General features: G+C 41.5%; 1 protein-coding gene across 4 annotated transcripts in view; it reads left to right on the top strand.

The window, feature by feature from the left end:
- TMEM266 (transmembrane protein 266) overlaps positions 1-18,055 on the top strand; it is a 123,919-nt gene that overhangs the window by 940 nt on the left and 104,924 nt on the right. For 2 of the 4 annotated variants that reach the window (XM_084640424.1, XM_084640421.1), the window contains exon 2: positions 13,777-13,842. The exons of the other annotated variants lie outside the window; for them this stretch is intronic. The gene's annotated coding sequence lies outside the window, so the exon portion shown is untranslated. The remainder of the gene's footprint in view (positions 1-13,776; positions 13,843-18,055) is intronic. 4 annotated transcript variants of the gene reach the window in all.

The raw sequence follows: 18,055 nt of genomic DNA, 5'->3' as shown, positions 1-18,055 counted from the left end.
CAAGGTATTCCCAATATAATGAGGCTGTGCGGGTCTGTATGGAAGGAAGCAAGGCATCCCTCATATAACATGTCTGTATAGCAGGGAGTAGGGCATCCCCATATAATAGGGCTGATTGGGCTGTATGGCTGGAAGCAGAGCATCCCACATATAACTGGGCTGTGCAGGTCCCTGTGGCAGGGAGCAGGGCATCCCCCATATAACGGAGCTGATTGGGGCTGTATGGCTGGGAGCAGTGCATCCCCCATAGACCAGGCCTGTGAAGTCCCTATGGCAGGGAGCAGGGCATCCCTCATATAACAGGGATGTGTGGCTGGGAGCAGGGTATCCCCCATAGACCAGGGCTGTGAAGTCCCTGTGGCAGGGAGGAGGGCATTTCACATATAATGGTCTGTGGGATCCCTGTGGCAGGGCATGATCTTATGATCCTATATGATCTTCTATGTCAGGGAATTTCCCCCTACCCCTCCTCATAAAGCAGGCTCTAGAGCAGAATGTTTCTCTTTCCAAACCCCCTTCATTTTACAGCCTGTAAATTGCTATGTGCTGGAGCAGGACAGGTCATCCTTCAAACATCCATCCATGAACAAGCTGTGGGCACCCAATGGCATGGTGTATGGCAAAGTACTGCATTCCCTACATATTGGGATTTCTGTGGAGTTCTTATAGCAAGCTGCATTGTGATCTGCCAGTCTTCCCTGTCCCCAAGATAAATATATAAAACTGGTCTGCTGAGGAGTTCCTAAAGCAGGTTACGTGTCAGTCCATCCTCTCCTTTCAGTAGATAGAACGAGGAGTGCTTGTGGCACCTTAGAGACTAACAAATTTATCTGAGCATAAGCTTTCGTGGGCTAAAGCCCACTTCATCAGATGCATGCAATGGAAAATACAGTAGGAAGATAGATAGATAGATAGATAGATAGATAGATAGATAGATAACATGAAAAAATGGGAGTTGCCATATCAACTCTTAACGAGACCAATCAGCAGGAGAAAAAAAAACTTTTGTAGTGATAATCAGGATGGCCCATTTAAAACAGTTGACAAGAAGGTGTGAGTAACAGTAGGGGGAAAATTAGCATGGGGAAATAGTTTTTAGTTAGTGTAATGATTCATCCACTCCCAGTCTTTATTCAAGCCTAATTTAATGGTTTCCAATTTGAAGATTAATTCCAGTTCTGCTGTTTCTTGTTGGAGTCTGTTTTTGAAGTTTTTTTTGTTGAATAATTACGACTTTTACATCTGTAATTGAGTGTCCAGGGAGGTTGAAGTGAGTTTTGAATGTTATAATTCTTGACATCTGATTTGTGTCCATTGATACTTTTGCATAGAGACTGTCCGGTTTGGCCAATGTACATGGCAGAGGGGCATTGCTGGCACATGATGGCATATATCACATTGGTAGATGTGCAAGTGAACAAGCCTCTGATAGTGTGGCTGATGTGATTAGGTCCTGTGATGGTGTCCCTTAAATAGACGTGTGGACAGAGCTGGCAACGGGCTTTGTTGCAAGAATAGGTTCCTGGGTTAGTGGTTCTACTGTGTGGTGTGTGGTTGCTGGTGAAAATTTGCTTCAGGTTGTGAGGCTGTCTGTAAGCGAGGACTGGCCTGTCTCCCAAGATCTGTGAGAGTGAGGGATCGTCCTTCAGGATAGGTAGATCTTTGTAGATCTTTGATGATGCGCTGGAGAGGTTTTAGCTGGGGGGTGAAGGCAATGGCTAGTGGCATTCTGTTACTTTCTTTGTTGGGCCTGTCCTGTAGTAAGTGGCTTCTGGGTACTCTTCTGGCTCTGTCAATCTGTTTCTTCACTTCAGCAGGTGGGTATTGTAGTTGTAAGAACGCTTGATAGAGATCTTGCAGGTGTTTGTCTCTGTCTGAGGGGTTGGAGCAAATGCTGTTGTATCTTAGAGCTTGGCCATAGACAATGGATCATGTGGTGTGGTCTGGATGAAAGCTGGAGGCATATAGGTAGGAATAGCGGTTAGTAGGTTTCCGGTATAGGGTGGTGTTGATATGACCATCGCTTATTAGCACTGTAGTGGCCAGGAAGTGGATCTCTTGTGTGGACTAGTCCAGACTGAGGTTGATGGTGGGATGGAAATTGTTGAAATCATGGTGGAATTCCTCAAGGGCTTCTTTTCCAGGGGTCCAGATGTTGAAGATGTCATCAACGTAGCGCAGGTAGAGTAGGGGCATTAGGGGACGAGAGCTGAGGAAGCGTTGTTCTAAGTCAGCCATAAAAATATTGGCATACTGTGGGGCCATGCGGGTACCCATAGCTGTGTCGCTGACTTGAAGGTATACATTGTCCCCAAATGTGAAATAGTTGTGGGTGAGGACAAAATCACAATGTTCAGCCACCAGGTTTACCATAACATTATCGGGGATACTGTTCCTGATGGCTTGTAGTCCATCTTTGTGTGGAATGTTGGTGTAGAGGGCTTCTGCATCCATAGTGGCCAGGATGGTGTTTTCTGGAAGATCACCAATGGACTGTAGTTTCCTCAGGAAGTCAGTGGTGTCTTGAAGATAGCTAGAGTGCTGGTAGCATAGAGCCTGAGGAGAGAGTCTACATAGCCAGACAATCCTGCTATCAGGGTGCCAATGCCTGAGATGATGGGTCATCCAGGATTTCCAGGTTTATGGATGTTGGGTAGCAGATAGAATACCCCTGGTCAGGGTTCTAGGGGTGAGTCTGTGCAAATTTGTTCTTGTGCTTTTTCAGGGAGTTTCTTGAGCAGATGGTGTAGTTTCTTTTGGTAGCCCTCAGTGGGGTCAGAGGGTAATGGCCTGTAGAATGTGGTGTTGGAGAGCTGCCTAACAGCCTCTCGTTCATATTCCGACCTATTCATGTTGACAACAGCACCTCCTTTGTCAGCCTTTTTGATTATGATGTCAGAGTTGTTTCTGAGGCTGTGGATGGCATTGTGTTCTGCACGGCTGAGGTTATGGGGCAAGTGATGCTGCTTTTCTATAATTTCAGGCCGTGCACATCAGCGGAAGCACTCTATGTCTAAGTCCAGTCTGTTGTTTTGACCTTCAGGAGGAGTCCACCCAGAATCCTTCTTTTTGTAGTGTTGGTAGGAAGGTCTCTGTGGGTTAGTGTGCTGTTCAGAGGTGTGTTGGAAATATTCCTTGAGTCGGAGACATCGAAAGTAGGATTCTAGGTCACCACAGAACTGTATCATGTTCGTGGGGGTGGAGGGGCAGAAGGAGAGGCCCTGATATACGACAGATTCTTCTGCTGGGCTCAGAATATAGCTGGATAGATTAACAATATTGTTGGGTGGGTTAAGGGAACCACTGTTGTGGCCCCTTGTGGCATGTATTAGTTTAGATAGTTTAGTGTCCTTTTTCCTTTGTAGAGAAGCAAACTGTGTGCTGTAAATGGCTTGTCTAGTTTTTGTAAAGTCCAGCCACGAGGAATTTTGTATGGAAGGTTGTTTTTTATGAGAGTATCTAGTTTTGAGAGCTCATTCTTAATCTTTCCCTGTTTACTCTATAGGATGTTAATCAGAATGTTAATAGATGTGCGCTGGGGTTCTGGAGGTAAGACATGTCAGCATAGCACCCACTATACAAATAATAGGTGGACTGTGGATTTCTATATTAGTATATATGGCAGTGCACTGCCCTCAATACAACAGGCATACTCTTGATTCCCTATAGAGGGTGTATATAAGTAGTAAGGTGTATGGGCAGTACCCTTTTTGTAATTGCCCCGGGTGCAGGTCGTGTCTTAGATGCCTTTCTCTGCTCATTATTTCTATTAAGTGCATCATTAGTTTATTTATAAATATAAGTAGAGGAGGGAAAATGGACTCCAAAATATTTGTACTTAATGTAAAAGAAGATACTGAACAGTAAATATTTGTACTGAAGATGTGGTCATTAGTTTAGAAGTTATTCTAAATCTGGTCACTTCTTTTGTTTAAACAAAAAAGATATAAGCTCTGGCTGGTATGGAGTTGTATGAAGTATGTGGAGGGTTGCCTAGGGTTTGATCCAGTTCTTAGATGCTGTTGAGTTTTCCAATTCCATGATTTGTCAATAGCTGTAAAACCAGAAAAATTGTTTTCCATCATTGCTTAGTTGTACCTTGCTAGTCCTGGTCTACATTTCTGGTTCTTTCACGAGGATACAAGTAATGAGTTACACGTTAGCAGGTGTATGATTAAGAATTACATGCTTGATCCTAGAAAGCGGCCTTGGGAACCACCTTATACCATATTCATTCCCAGATGTAAGTATAAAGAATCCCAGAGGTCTGGGGGCAGTAATGCCATCTTCCCTTACCCGCCCCCCATCCATCTTTTGTGTGATTTCTTCAGGATAATGCTTCTTGAATCATGCCTTCATTCTAAATGCTGTAAATCCATAAAATTATGTTGTGACTTTTGTCAACAAGGTTCTGACCTACATTAGCATGGTATTACGACACAGCAAGAAGACCAGCAATAGTTTTTGAAGGCCAAATCCATAAGGACTCTTTTTTTTAATCAAGAAAATGTTTAGTTTTCCCTCTGTAATCTGCTGCATAGTTATGTAGCACAGAATTAGCAGTCCTTTTTTTTTTCATTACACACATGTATAGGGATGAAATCAGTAAACGTTGGAGATCCATGTTCAAACATAAGATGTCATAGGATGTCACATTAACTTCATTTAGTGAGGTTCCTAAGTTAACATAAATCACTATTTCAGTTTATTTTCCTATTGTCCTGGGGCTGGTAAATTTGGTCTGATGTAAATTTCTGTATTCTGTACATGCATATTTCACAACAGACAATCACTTGGCTGAACAACAGACTGAGTGCACACCCCTTGAGCCAAGTTTGCTTGTAGGTACAAAAGGTTTTATAAGTACTAGGTATAACTCAAGTGTGGATAATATATAATATAAATGTAACCACACGCACACATAAACACATCTTCTATATTGAATCCAGTGTGTGTAATATATTGTGAGGTGCATTGCCATATATTGCTGGCTATCTTTGCTGAAAAAGTTAGCACAGCAGGACTGAGCTAAGCATTCTGTGGTAGTTTTAATCTGAAGATTCTTTTGCTTGTATCCATTTAAGTGAAAACCAGTGTGGTTTTATTATTTTATTTGTTGTGACCATTAGTTGATATTTACAAATAAGGCAAGATTTTGTTTCTGATTTTTTGCTCAATATATTGTAAAAATTGTATTATATGTAAAGGGTTGAACTGAGATAATACTGGTACTGAATGGTTCTGCTAGTTCTTGTGCAGATACTGTAAATTCCTGCAGATCAGGCATGTCAGAATATTTGTAAAAAGTTCATTAATGTAGTATGAGCATGTTAGAGATATTCCACACAAATTAGACAACAGCTGTACGGTATTGACATATAGAGTCTTCTGTTGTGAGATGAGATGTTGGCATTAAATAATTGTTACCTTGAGCTTGTGAACTGTTGCGAGACAGTGTACTTTGTGCAGAAAAGGAAAGGAATGCTTCTCCCTCTCTTACGAAAGGTTCAGAACAGGAAACTAGTGCATGCTGCTTTGGACACACTGTGTCCTGGGCAGCACTACAGTGGGCTGATGGTCAGAAAAGTGACTGCAGGTCCAATTCAGTGAGTAAAGTGCCTGCGTGCCTGAGGCAGTACATATGCTCATTGACTCCAGCATGTTTCTGAACAAATTGTAGTAACTTCATGTTCATTTTTCTCACTGAGTTGCAGAATTGACTATGCAGCCCCTGTATACAGTGTGGTATGTTTCTCTGACAAAGGATGAGAAGGTCTGGGTCAGACAAGAAAGTATATGGCTAGCCTGATGGGCGACTACTCCAAATTCTACACAAAAGGAATGTGTATCAAGAGTGAGCAGTTATTTCAGTCTTAGAACTAAAATATAACAGGCTGTATGCAGACATAACTCCTGCCAATTCATGGGGCAGTGGAGGGGGTGTTAGTAAGGGCATGACAAAGGTCTGCTAAGCAGGGATCTACCCTGATCTAGCATGCATCGGGCCATGCTTGCAGTGTGTGTGTGCAATGAATAACCTAGAACTCAGTTGAAATGTCTGTGACTGGGTGAGGTAATATCTTTTATTGGACCAACTTCTGTTGGTGAGAAGAGACAAGCTTTCAAGCTTACACAGAGCTCTTCTTCAGATCTGGGAAATGTACTCAGAGGGTCACAGTTAAATACAAGATTGTTTAGCATAAGTAGTTAACACATATTTCAAGGGACCATTCGAGGTGAAGTGGCCCATTAACACCTCTCCAGTCATAGGGGCAAAAAATAAAACTGGGGGACAAGAAGGGGCGGTTAAGAGGGTTATAGATTGTTGTAATAAATCATAAATCCAGCTGTGACACTGAGTACATTTTCCCGCTGAAGAAGCTTGAAAGCTTGTCTTTCTCACCAACAGAAGTTGGTCCAGTAAAGACATTACTTCACCCACCTTGTCTCTCTAATACCCTGGGACCAGTACAGCTACAACACTACATGTGATTAGTGACAGATATTCTGGATGCAACAGAGTGGGTAGAGTTAACTGTTCCCATAGGCACCATGCCTGTCCCAATGTATGAGTGTGTGGGTGTTGATATAGCTGTTTTAGAGGGGCACAACTAGAAAGCTATGGGGATTTATGCAGTTCAGTACCCACCACAACCATTCTCGTTGTTGTGCCACATGGCTATTTCTGCTGCGATGGCTAATGGTAATTTTCCTGCAACCCTGATTGGCTGGGTGCTGGATGCTCGTTTCCTCTTGGATTGTCTCTGTGCTAATGTATGGTGAAGGTAGCTCTGAGTCTCCCTTTGTATGGACAGCTTTTAGCAAAGGGGGATGAAAGTAACAAATTTCTGGGATTGTTAAGGGGATTTGTGTTTTAGTATGTCCAAAGCACAAGTGGGAGAAGTTAGACTGCCCTCCCTGCAGAAGTCCAGCCTCTTTACCAGAAGGCAAAAGTCTACATGTTCCAGCATCTGTATGTGTTTAAATTTCCTGCCGTACCTGAATGCAGAACAAGCAGTTACTCTAATTGTGCTACATAGTGTAAACACTGTACAGGAGAATAACTCTTACCTCTTTAAAGGGGTAGTGAATGGGGCTCAATGTAAGGATGCCATCTTACTCAACCAATCTGCTCCCTGGATGACTCGGTTACTTTACAGACAGAAAGTTTCATCCTTGTTAATGCTGCAGAGCTAATATAGCCATGGGAAAGTGAGCTGGAGTCTATTCTGCTGCATGTGTTATCATCAAAAGTGTCAACTAAGTTCTATTTGCAGAATCTTGATTGCTAGTTGTTATATAAGAGGAAGAAAATATTAGATTTATTTATTTATTTTGAATCCCAGATTGAGTGCCTGCTCCCATGGAAACCAAAGGCAAAACTCCCATTAGCTTCAATGGGTGCAGGAGCAGGCCCCGAGTCTGCCGTGGAACAATACAGAAAGTTTGTTCTTTTGACTTGTAAAATTCCTATGACTATCGCCAAGCCAGAATAAATACAAAACGTCACCAATACTTTTAGAGTTGCTTATCAGTTTAACTCCACTTTAACGTATTCTGTGACATTCCAGATTTATGCTTTTAAATATAAAATAAAAATTCTTGCTTGTTGTTATTGTGGGGCTAAACTTGCCCTGTGCCACCCTTTGCATAGGCCCTTGCCCCTGCGGGAATCAATGAATAAGGTGGTTACAGGGTGCAGGAGGCCCCGAAGTTGTACAAGAGGTAATAGGCGGAGTCCTTCACTGTCTCTGTCCCTGAAGACCCAGTTACTCAAGCTATATGCTGTGCTTGGAGTTGGCTTGCTGAGAATGATATAATAGAGTTTAATACTTAATTTAGTTTTAGGGTCCAAATCAGCCCTCAGTTACACCCATGTAATCGCACCAAAATCATTGGTGGTGCATGAATTTGAGCAGAGGCAGAATGGGTTATGTAAACTTGAGAAGCATATGGAGGTGATTCAATTTCTAAATAATTATTAATTGAACATCTGCTTATTCCTTGGTTTATTCAAAAATGTAATGTTTCCACTGTACAAATTTCTCCCTCTGTCCCACTTCCATTTTATCTTTTCCCTCATCCTGTGCTACTATGATCATTTAGATTGTGAGCTTTTCAGGGCCGGTACCATGTTTTTCCTTGCTTTATAAAGTACCATGTACATCTATGGCACTATATACAAATATAATTACATTAAAAAACTATGTTAAAGGAACTTTAGGTTGTGAAGTCAAGCACTCAAAAATTAGGAAATGCCAGATTAAGATTGTCTGTGCAAATGTAATTCACCCCCTTGTGTGTACATCCTTTACACTGAATGAGGCAGGGGGTCCTGTGGAAAAAATGGTAATCGAAATTAAATACTGTATCATAGTGCACCTGAATAAGGCAGATTTAAAGATGCACGGGCAACCTTTAATCTGGAATTTCCTAACTTTCAAGAACATGACTTTTCAGTCAAAATAACAGTCTTGTAACGTATAAAAACCTCAGAAATTCTAAACAACAGAAAAGAGAAAACATTCTTCTATGTGCAACTCTACAATTCCCCAATGAAATATTAACAGCAGGATTTTAACCTTAAACCTGCAGCACTAACCTCTGCTACTTGAGCTACAGAAGGAGAAGGCAGTTGTCTAAGAGTTGAGGGTTAGGCTATGGGAGCCAAGTGCTGGCTCTGAAGGTTGTAAGGAGGATCCTCCCAACCCACCTTTCTCACTCTCTCCTCTCCTGGAATTGTGGGAGCTCCTGCCCTATGTGCTGTACCCAGATAGGGGGTGGACCACTAGGAACATATTTTTGATCCAGGGGAGTGGTGTTGGGGAGAGCCTGGCCTGGCTCTCTGCCCTCAACCCTCCTCCTCTAATGCCCTAGAAGCTCCTAGGCTTTCCTGCTGCAGTGTGTGCTGATGCTGATGCTTTATCAGTGTCATGAACCTGACTTTAGAATGTTCATATCACTTGTTATTTTGGCAGGCTGCCAGATTTTTCCTGAGCCATGCAAGCAAGGGATGAGAGATGACCATTTTTAACAATATATATCTTAGCTAAATCTGCATGAAATGTCACAGGACAAAGAAAGGACACTTTTATAGCTAAAGGGCTATTTCCCTGTTGAATTTCAACGGCCTTTTGTAAACAAGGGGGTGGGGTGACCAGATGTCCCGATTTTATAGGGACAGTCCCGATTTTTGGGTCTTTTTCTTGTATAGGCTGCTATTACCCCCCACCCCTGTCCCGATTTTTCACACTTGCTGTCTGGTCACCCTAAATGGGCGTGTCAGAGCTTCTCAAGAAAAAAAAAGTCGCAGGAAACTTTTATAATGGAAAGTGCTAGGAAACTTAAATGCAGGGGTCACTGCCAGCTTCCCCATATAATTAAAAATGAGAATTCCCAAACATAAAGGGTAAAATCCTGACCCTATTGAAGTCAGTGGGAGTTTTGCTATTGGCTTCAATGGGTATGTCTATGCTGCAATTAAACGCCCTGCAGCTGGCCTGTGCCAGCTGATTTGTGCTCTGAGGGCTCTCCCCTCATGGTGTCCCAGAGTCTGAATGTCTACTCTGCAATTTTATAGCCCTACTGCCTAAACCCCGTAGCCTGAGTCAGGTGACATGGACCAGCCACAGGTGTTTAACTGCAGTGTAGACATACCCATTGAAGCTGATGGCAAAATTCCCACTGACATCATTGGGGTCAGGATTTCACCTAATGTGTTCATTTGTCCAAGTCCATCATATAATTTCTGGTGGGAAATCCACCATCTGAACTATCAGCCCTCCTAGCCGAAGGTATACCTCTGTACTGATTTACATTTTCCATATGAAGCCTTAGACCTTCTTATTGCAAAAACTGAATTCTAAAAAGTTTTTTAGTTAGCTCATGAGCTCTTAGCTGTAATAATTTACATTAGCAAACTGCCAAGGTATGATCACTGGGCATGTGATGTGCATCAGTCAGTAAACAACCCATGACTTTTCTCAGTATTTAATAAGCTAGTGGAATTTACAGGCCCCTTCCAATAAATTATCACATTCTTGTTTGGAAAGATAAAATTAGTAGGTTTGGAAAACAGCTTTTTTTAAGTAGAAATAGGAGACAGCCCAAGGTACTCATGTTCACTTACACAGTTGATCCATAAATAAAAGAACCTTTAAAATATGCACTTGTAACTATTATTCATCAGATTTTTCTCTCTATCCTTTCTGCCCACTCACATTCTAAGTAATTTGATTGTTCACTGATTATTTTTAAATAAGTAGGATTTTTGAGCAGGGAAACAGATAGTAAACTACATAAATAGAAATGTTTATCTTTTAAAGGTGTTAGTCATAAAAAAAAAAACTCAAAAGGGCAAATACTCCTTGGAGTCATTATAATATGTGACCATATCGTATCTTCCAGTTGGGACAACGGGGCTTAGAAAGCTCCAAGGTTCACTTAAGAGTATCTGACACAAGTTCCCCTTGGCAAGAAGAGATTCAAAGGAGACTGCGGAGTTCACATGATCTCTAAGGGCTCTGTGATCCATGGGAAAAGGAAGTTCCAAAGCCTCAAGAGGGCTGAGAGCTGTCCCTCTGTAGTGCTGTCTTTCTCCACACGCTTCCCCCCTCCTCAAGAGCCATGATGCTATTGATTCTTTAACCCATGCTTGTGTGATACCCACCCTTTCTCAAAAGGGTTTTTCAGGAAGTTAATCATGCTAGGTGTAACATTAATTTAATTTTACAAGACATCAACCTGCCTAGCAAGGATTATGCTGTGAAGAGAGCTGTGGTTCTCTAGCGCCACCTTGGCATTGCCCTCCCTACCCTGAGCTCCATGTCCCAAGTTACAGCAAGCAGGGGCAGAGGAGTTTATATAGGCTCCTGGTATGGGGGGCAGCATGCTGCAGATGCATCATCCTCCCTGCTCTGTCATCCCCCACTTTTCTTTCTTTTCCACCCAGTTTAATTTATCTTTGTTCACTTCCCTACCTTGCAGTGGAGGGGAGCATATGGCACTGCAGTGTCCATCTGGTTGCTATATATATGCACTTATCATGCACTCCTCATGCAGGAACCCGTCGTACATTTCTTATTCAGGAAAAACTTGCATTGACTTCAGTTGCTCTTCAAGTGTTTATTCTTTCCCGTGAATGGGAGTTGTTCACAAAGGGTTAACAAAACAGATCCCTATTTGTGGATCCTCAAACTCCTATGTTAGTAACATCTGTATTATGGTAATGTTCAAAGGCAATAAGGATTGGGGGCCCCATTGTGGTGTGTGCTGTACAAACATAGATAAGAGGCAATCTTTGCCATTTTGGGTTAAAGTCTAAAATATTTTTTGTTGGAACAATGTGTATGGTGATAGGTATCTTACCTTAGATATGCAGATAATACTGTACATCTAATTAGTAAGTCAGTCTTTATATTTTTGCTCCATAGCACAAACCCACTTCTCAAATTTTTGCTTAAGTGCAAAACCAAACATCCTAAATACGTTCTATTTTTATTGTTTTATCTGATAATTTTAAACAAACAGCTTTTTAAAATGCTTCTTTTTTACATGTGGGGTTTTAGTCTAGAGCTGTGAGATATATATATATATATACATATATCTATCTATCTATATATATTTATATATATCTCACAGCTCTAGACTAAAACCCCACATATAAAATATATATATATAACCCCACATTATATAAAGAGACATTAAAATAATCATATTTGTTACTATGTGTTAATGACCAGGTCCTACAAAATCAAGTAGCATTGCCTCCTGTGGGTCAACATATGAGTGTAAGGGTCTGTCTTTGTAGACTCCTTTGCCATAATAGGGCTTCAAGTTATTAAAAACTGAAATAATGTTAACAGTATAACTTTCTATTATGTATTTCGTTGGTTCAGAGAGATACCAAAATAAGTATATTTTTAAAAAATCACAATTTTGCATGGATTCGTCTAACCTACAAGTAACACTTAAGATTAATACAGCTAAAAGGTCAAAGAAATTGTATCTACCTTTTCAGTTTGTTTACTCTGAGTGTTTTACAGCTAGCCCTGTGTGTACTGCCTATTTCCCCCTGTCATTAGTTTGGATCTTTCACACAGCAGCATGGGGGAGAAAAAAAATTGAAATAAGAAAATGTAATTGTAAAACAACAAAGTTGGTAGGGGGAATAAGAAGCATGTATATTACCTGAAACTACCTTGGTCTTTGGAGCAGGGACTATCTTGTTATATGTGAGTTCAGTGCCAATGACAGTGGGGCCCTGATCTCCTATTAGAATGTTTCAGAGTAGCAGCCGTGTTAGTCTGTATTCGCAAAAAGAAAAGGAGTACTAGTGGCACCTTAGAGACTAACCAATTTATTAGAGCATAAGCTTTCGTGAGCTACAGCTCACTTCCTCAGATGCAGATGCAGAATGTGTAGGTCATACACCAGCGGTGGGCAAACTTTTTAGCCTGAGAGTCACATCTGGGTATGGAAATTGTATGGCAGGCCATGAACGCTCACAAAATTGGGGGTTGGAGTGAGGGAGTGGGTGAGGGCTCTGGCTGGGGGGTGTGGGCTCTGAGGTGGGGGCAGAAATTAGGAATTCAGGGTGCGGGGGGGGGGACTCCAGGCTGGGGCAGAGGGTTGGGGTGCCAGGGGAGCTGGGATTCCGGCTGGGGGTACAGACTCTGGGGTGGGGCTGGGGATGTGAGGTTGGGGGTACAAGAGGGTGCTCCAGGCTCAAACCAAGGAGTTCTTTAAAGGTGATGTAGTGGCTATTGTCCTCTGGTGGCATTGTGCTCTTACTGGCGGTGGTACTTCTCCATATTTCTCCTAACCTGTGGCTATATGCTGCCACAATTAATTTATTCTTATATGTTCTATTTTTAGTGGTTTACTATACAGTGAATTATATGTGAATTAAAACAAAATAAATTCAGAAATAGGAAACTTTAGAAAATAGGAATTGCTGTACCAGACCAGTCCAATTCCACGATCCATCTGATTAATAACCTCTCTGACCGTGGCCACAACCAGATGTTTTAGAATAAGTTACAGGAAATGCTACAGTGGACAATTATGGAATAAACTTCCCAAAAGGGAAGTTTTTTCCAAGCTGTCTCTGGTAGTGGTTGGTTTGTGTCCTGAAGTAGAAGAATTTATATCCCTTATAAAAAAAATTATCCTCTGTAATCCATATATAACTAGTACTTTTTTGAATTTTATTAAACTCTCAGCTTCTAATTTAATTTTACAATCAGACAAAATAGAAAATAAACAAACAAAAAAACCAAGAATTTTGAGACAGTAAATTTCACATACCAGTGAATGGCAAAAGTGGGACCCAATCCTGCAGCAAAACTTAATTTGACTTCAGAATCATGACTGGCTTTATAATGTGCACTGGAATTTATAAAGCAACAATGTAGGTAACAATGTAGATTTTCTAAAAGCATCAAGCACTATAAGTCCTGCATGACTACATTCTCTTCGAGGCGGAATTCCTCTGTAGAACTATTTTTCAATATTTTCATTATTCAAACCAGTCTGCAGGTGTATCTGCTTTATCAGTAGCACTGTGCCATAAAGGTTTATGAATTTGACTGTACGTATGAATGTTTGCCATTAGTTTTAAAATTAATTGAGTTTACATATAGTATAACAGAATATTTCTATCTACAGTAGAGAAACTTCTTGGTCTGCAGCATAAATGAAAATACATCCATATAGCTATTTACTCAGGCAAAATACAATATGATCAAAATGCTAAATTTAATTTTTTGTCTTTAGGTGCTGTTTTAGAAAACTAGCCTCTAACCAAGAATAAAAATTGTTGTCAGAATAATATGCGAACAGGTAATTTCTTATAAGTTTATTTTTACTCAGATGTTTGTTTATAGTTCACTATAGTTGCATGGATTACAACAGGTGGTATTAGATTGTTGTGGCTTCTCCTGAGAGCCAACTCTACTTCCGGGGCAGTGGACCAGTGTTTTCAACTTTTGTAAGGAGGGATTGCATTGGCCAATCTTAGTACCTCTCAGAAGTTCTGGGGTGGGCTGGCATATGGCCCAGGACTTTTTATAAAAGGAGGCAGGACAAAGCAGATCCTTTCTAATCTACCACCTGACAGTTTTGAGTTCTTTTTCTTTTTTATTCACATGATTGCAACTTTAGGGCAATGTTTGTTGGGTAAAGGGTAGTTAGTTTAGCCCAGGGGTGGGCAAACTTTTTGTCCCGAGGACCACATCTGGATATGGAAATTGTATGGTGGGCCATGAATGCTCATGAAATTGGGAGTTGGGGTGGGGGGGTGAGGGCTGGGGCTGGGGATAAGGGATTGGGGATGCAGAAGGGTGCTCCCAACTGGGACCAAAGGGTTTGGAGGGAAGGAGGGGGATCAGGGCTGGGTCAGGGGGTTGGGATGCACAAGGTGGTCAGGGGTGCAGGCTCCAGGCGACACTTACCTCAAGCAGCTCGCAGCAGCAGCAGCATGTCTCCCCTCCAGCTCCTATGCAGAGGTGCAGCCAAGCGGCTCAGCATGCTGCCTTGTCTGCAGTCGCCACCCCTGCAGCTCCCATTGGCCGTGGTTTCAATGGGAGCTTTGGGAGTGGCGCTTGAGGTGGGGGCAGCGTGCGGAGCCCCGTGGCTGCCCATACTCATAGGAGCTTGAGGAGGGACGTGCCGCTGCTTCCGTGAGCCGCGTGGAGCCACAGCATGCGTGGAGCAGGGCAAGCCCCCGCCTGGAGCACCGGAGCGGGGCAAGCCCCAGACCCCACTCCCTGGTGGAAGCTCGAGGGCCAGATTAAAACATCCGAAGGGGCAGATGCGGCCCCCGAGCCATAGTTTGCCCACCCCTGCCGTACACAGTACTTATTGTCACTTTTTAAAAAATTGGGTTGACTTCATTTTGACTGAGTCCTTTAAGCTTCACTTTGAACATCGAAACCAGTCTGGTTGCCACTTTTTGATTCTCATGTCATTAGCACAACATTATTTAGATTTCCTGTAAGATTGCAGGGGAATAATTCACTTAAAAACATAAAACAATACCACTTTTTTTCCCCCACTTAATTTTGGAAGCATTGGATAAAGTTAACTAGACAGAGGAAGAAGATTCAGGTATTGTTCAAGTGACAAATTTAGAAATAAAAGGCAATGGTTGATAGTGAATGAATTAGTTCGTATCTGATGGCTCTTTGACGGCTTAAATGAATTGGGATGTTTTCCAAGTGAGTAGGTATCCACATCCTGCTCCAAAAAACACCGCCTAAGTTGGCATGCTTATTAGAGAGACAAGGTGGGTGAGGTTATATCTTTTATTGGACCGACTTCTGTTTATTGAGAGAAATAAGCTTTCACCAACAGAAGTTGGTCCAGTGAAAGATAGTACTTCACCCACCTTGTCTCTCTAATATCCTGGGATGGACATGGCTACAACAACACTGCGTACAACAATGGCTTCCTTATTGACAGCCTCAGTGGAGAGAGTGTGGATTTAATGGGCCATATGCAGAATGAGCTTTCATCTTGCACTTGAAGTTGGTACGTCCAGATCAGGGTTGAAGCACTGACCCATACTAGCCTGGAAGCTTGCACTTGCACTATTGACTGTTTTGTAGATAAATAGAAGATTTCACTCTCAGCACCTTCCATCCGTCTATGCCTTTCACAGGCTCTAAAATTCACATTGAAGTATATTTATCTTTTAGATTGTAAGCTGTCTGGAGCAGGATCTGTCTCTTCTGTTTGTACAGTGCCTAATGCACTGATCCTTATTGGGGAAATACCATAATTTAAGTGATTATTAATAATAATGTTTAAAAGAAACAAAGGGCCAGGAACAAAAATACAGCTCTTGTTAATTAAGAATTAGGTACTGCAGAGAAACATCTGATTTAGTGGTATTTTGTTCCTCTGGAAGGACTCTGGACATCTGATCTTGGTGCTATACAGTAGTTTCATTGAAACAGTTTATCAAAGCTGTTTCAATGAAATAGAATGTTTTGCTATTGCTTTCATTGCATGCACAGAGCATATTGCGTGAACAGCATTTGGCAGGAGCAAACATAGTGTATCTGAAACCTTTAATTATATATTGTAGGCAGCTCTGTCTGGGTCAGAAGATACCACATTATCAAATGACATGCTGTAGTCATTCAGAACTCATGCAACAGCTTGATCATTCATTGAATGATTGGTCTCTATCAAGCAGGAAACAGCAACATTTTCATTAGAGCCTAGGTGTGAAATGGCTGAATCTCTTGTTACCTGATTGATATAAGAAATGAAGGGAGCTGTGTTCAGTGAAATATTTACAGCAGTGAAGACAGTGGGTATTATGCACTGTGTCACACTTCCACTTGCTGTATGGTACTAGCAGTTCAAAAAGTTTCCAAGATATTTCAGAAAAAGGAGTACTTGTGGCACCTTGGAGACTAACCAATTTATTTGAGCATAAGCTTTCGTAAGCTACAGCTCACTTCATCGGATAGAATGCATCCGATGAAGTGAGCTGTAGCTCACGAAAGCTTATGCTCAAATAAATTTGTTAGTCTCTAAGGTGCCACAAGTACTCCTTTTCTTTTTGCGAATACAGACTAACACGGCTGCTACTCTGAAACAAGATATTTCAGTTTCATTGAATTTCGTTTTGTGAGTGTATGCAGCAACACTTAATATTATATAAGCTCTGTTTAAACACAAATTAAAGAGAAATGAAGAAAAATGGTAATGTTTGGGGATATTTACACTATTCCGTTTTCCAAACTAAAGGTAGAATAAGCTTATGATTAAGGCACAGGAGTGGGAGTTAAGAAATCTAAGGCTATTCTACACTATGCATCTTACAATGGCATAGCTGCAACGGCACAAAATAAAATCACCCCCAATGAGGGGCGGTAGCTTCGTTGTCAGGAGAGCGTCTCCCGCTGACGAAGCGCTGTCCACATCGGCACTTTTTTTGGTTAAAACTTTTGTTGTTCAGGGGGGTGTTTTCTTCACACCCCTGAGCGACAAAAGTTTTAATAATGAAACTGCATTGTAGACGAAGCCTAAGTTATATTTATGGCCTTGCCACATACTTCCTGAGTGACCACAGGCATTTCGCTCAACCTCTCTGTATCTCAGTTTCCCCATCTGTACAAGGGAGATAGCATCTGTGTCACACAGGGATGTGAGGCTTACTTCATTTGTTTGTAAAGTGCATTGAGATTCTAAGATGGAAGCTGCTATTGAATGGTAAATTATTAACTGTAGTAGAGTCTCATTAGTGGCTGATAGTTTTTCCCAGTCTGACAAAAATATAGCAGTTCTGGGTTTGGCTTGCAGCTATTCCAGATATATGGGTTCCTGCTCTGGACTTGTCCATCTGGCAGAGTCAGAATTTGCAGGGGGCGGGAAATCATTTTTCTTCTTTTAATGCCGTCTCTCTTCTCCAGATTTCACTCTACCTAAAAGTCCGGCTGCTAATTTTCTCTTTCCTAGCACTTATGCCTTAAAGAAGAAACAATAGAGTGGTGGAACTGAGAATATTTGAAGAATGAAAAAAATTCTGGCCTCGCACATTAAATTGGTCTGTAACTAGCTACAGTGATACCAATTAATAATAATAATTAATAATAATAATTAATAACGTGTTTTTCCATATCCCTGGTTTCTCAGACCACCAAAGAACTCTCCGCCTTGCAGTAGAGGAGTTACATTTTCAGTGCAAACTATATACCCATTTGGGCTGGGATCAGCACTTTTACATTTCCCCTAGGAGAAGTGATGATTGTAGCATTTATCATACATAAAGGAATCTACCATAAATAGCTGCCAAAAAGTAGATCAGCAAAGAGAACAAATTCAGCAGTATCCAGGATCTCAGAAACCTTTTCAGCTAGTAGAGCTGATGGTGAAGTAAGGAAATCACTCCCTCAGTGCTCTCCAAAAGCTCCCATTTTGGAGCAATAACAGATATGAGTGGGTGTATGTGGAATACAATACAAGTTCCTGACAACAGAATTCCATCTAAAAGAGACCATTCTAGTATGTCAGAGCATGAGGGTGTTGAGCATCCTGACTA

The sequence above is a fragment of the Lepidochelys olivacea genome, assembly GCF_965140295.1.
Source record: "Lepidochelys olivacea isolate rLepOli2 genome assembly, chromosome: 10".
Classification (NCBI taxonomy): Eukaryota; Metazoa; Chordata; order Testudines; family Cheloniidae; genus Lepidochelys; species Lepidochelys olivacea.
Note: the sequence above shows the minus strand (reverse complement) of the source record. Positions and strands in the feature narration are given on the sequence as shown.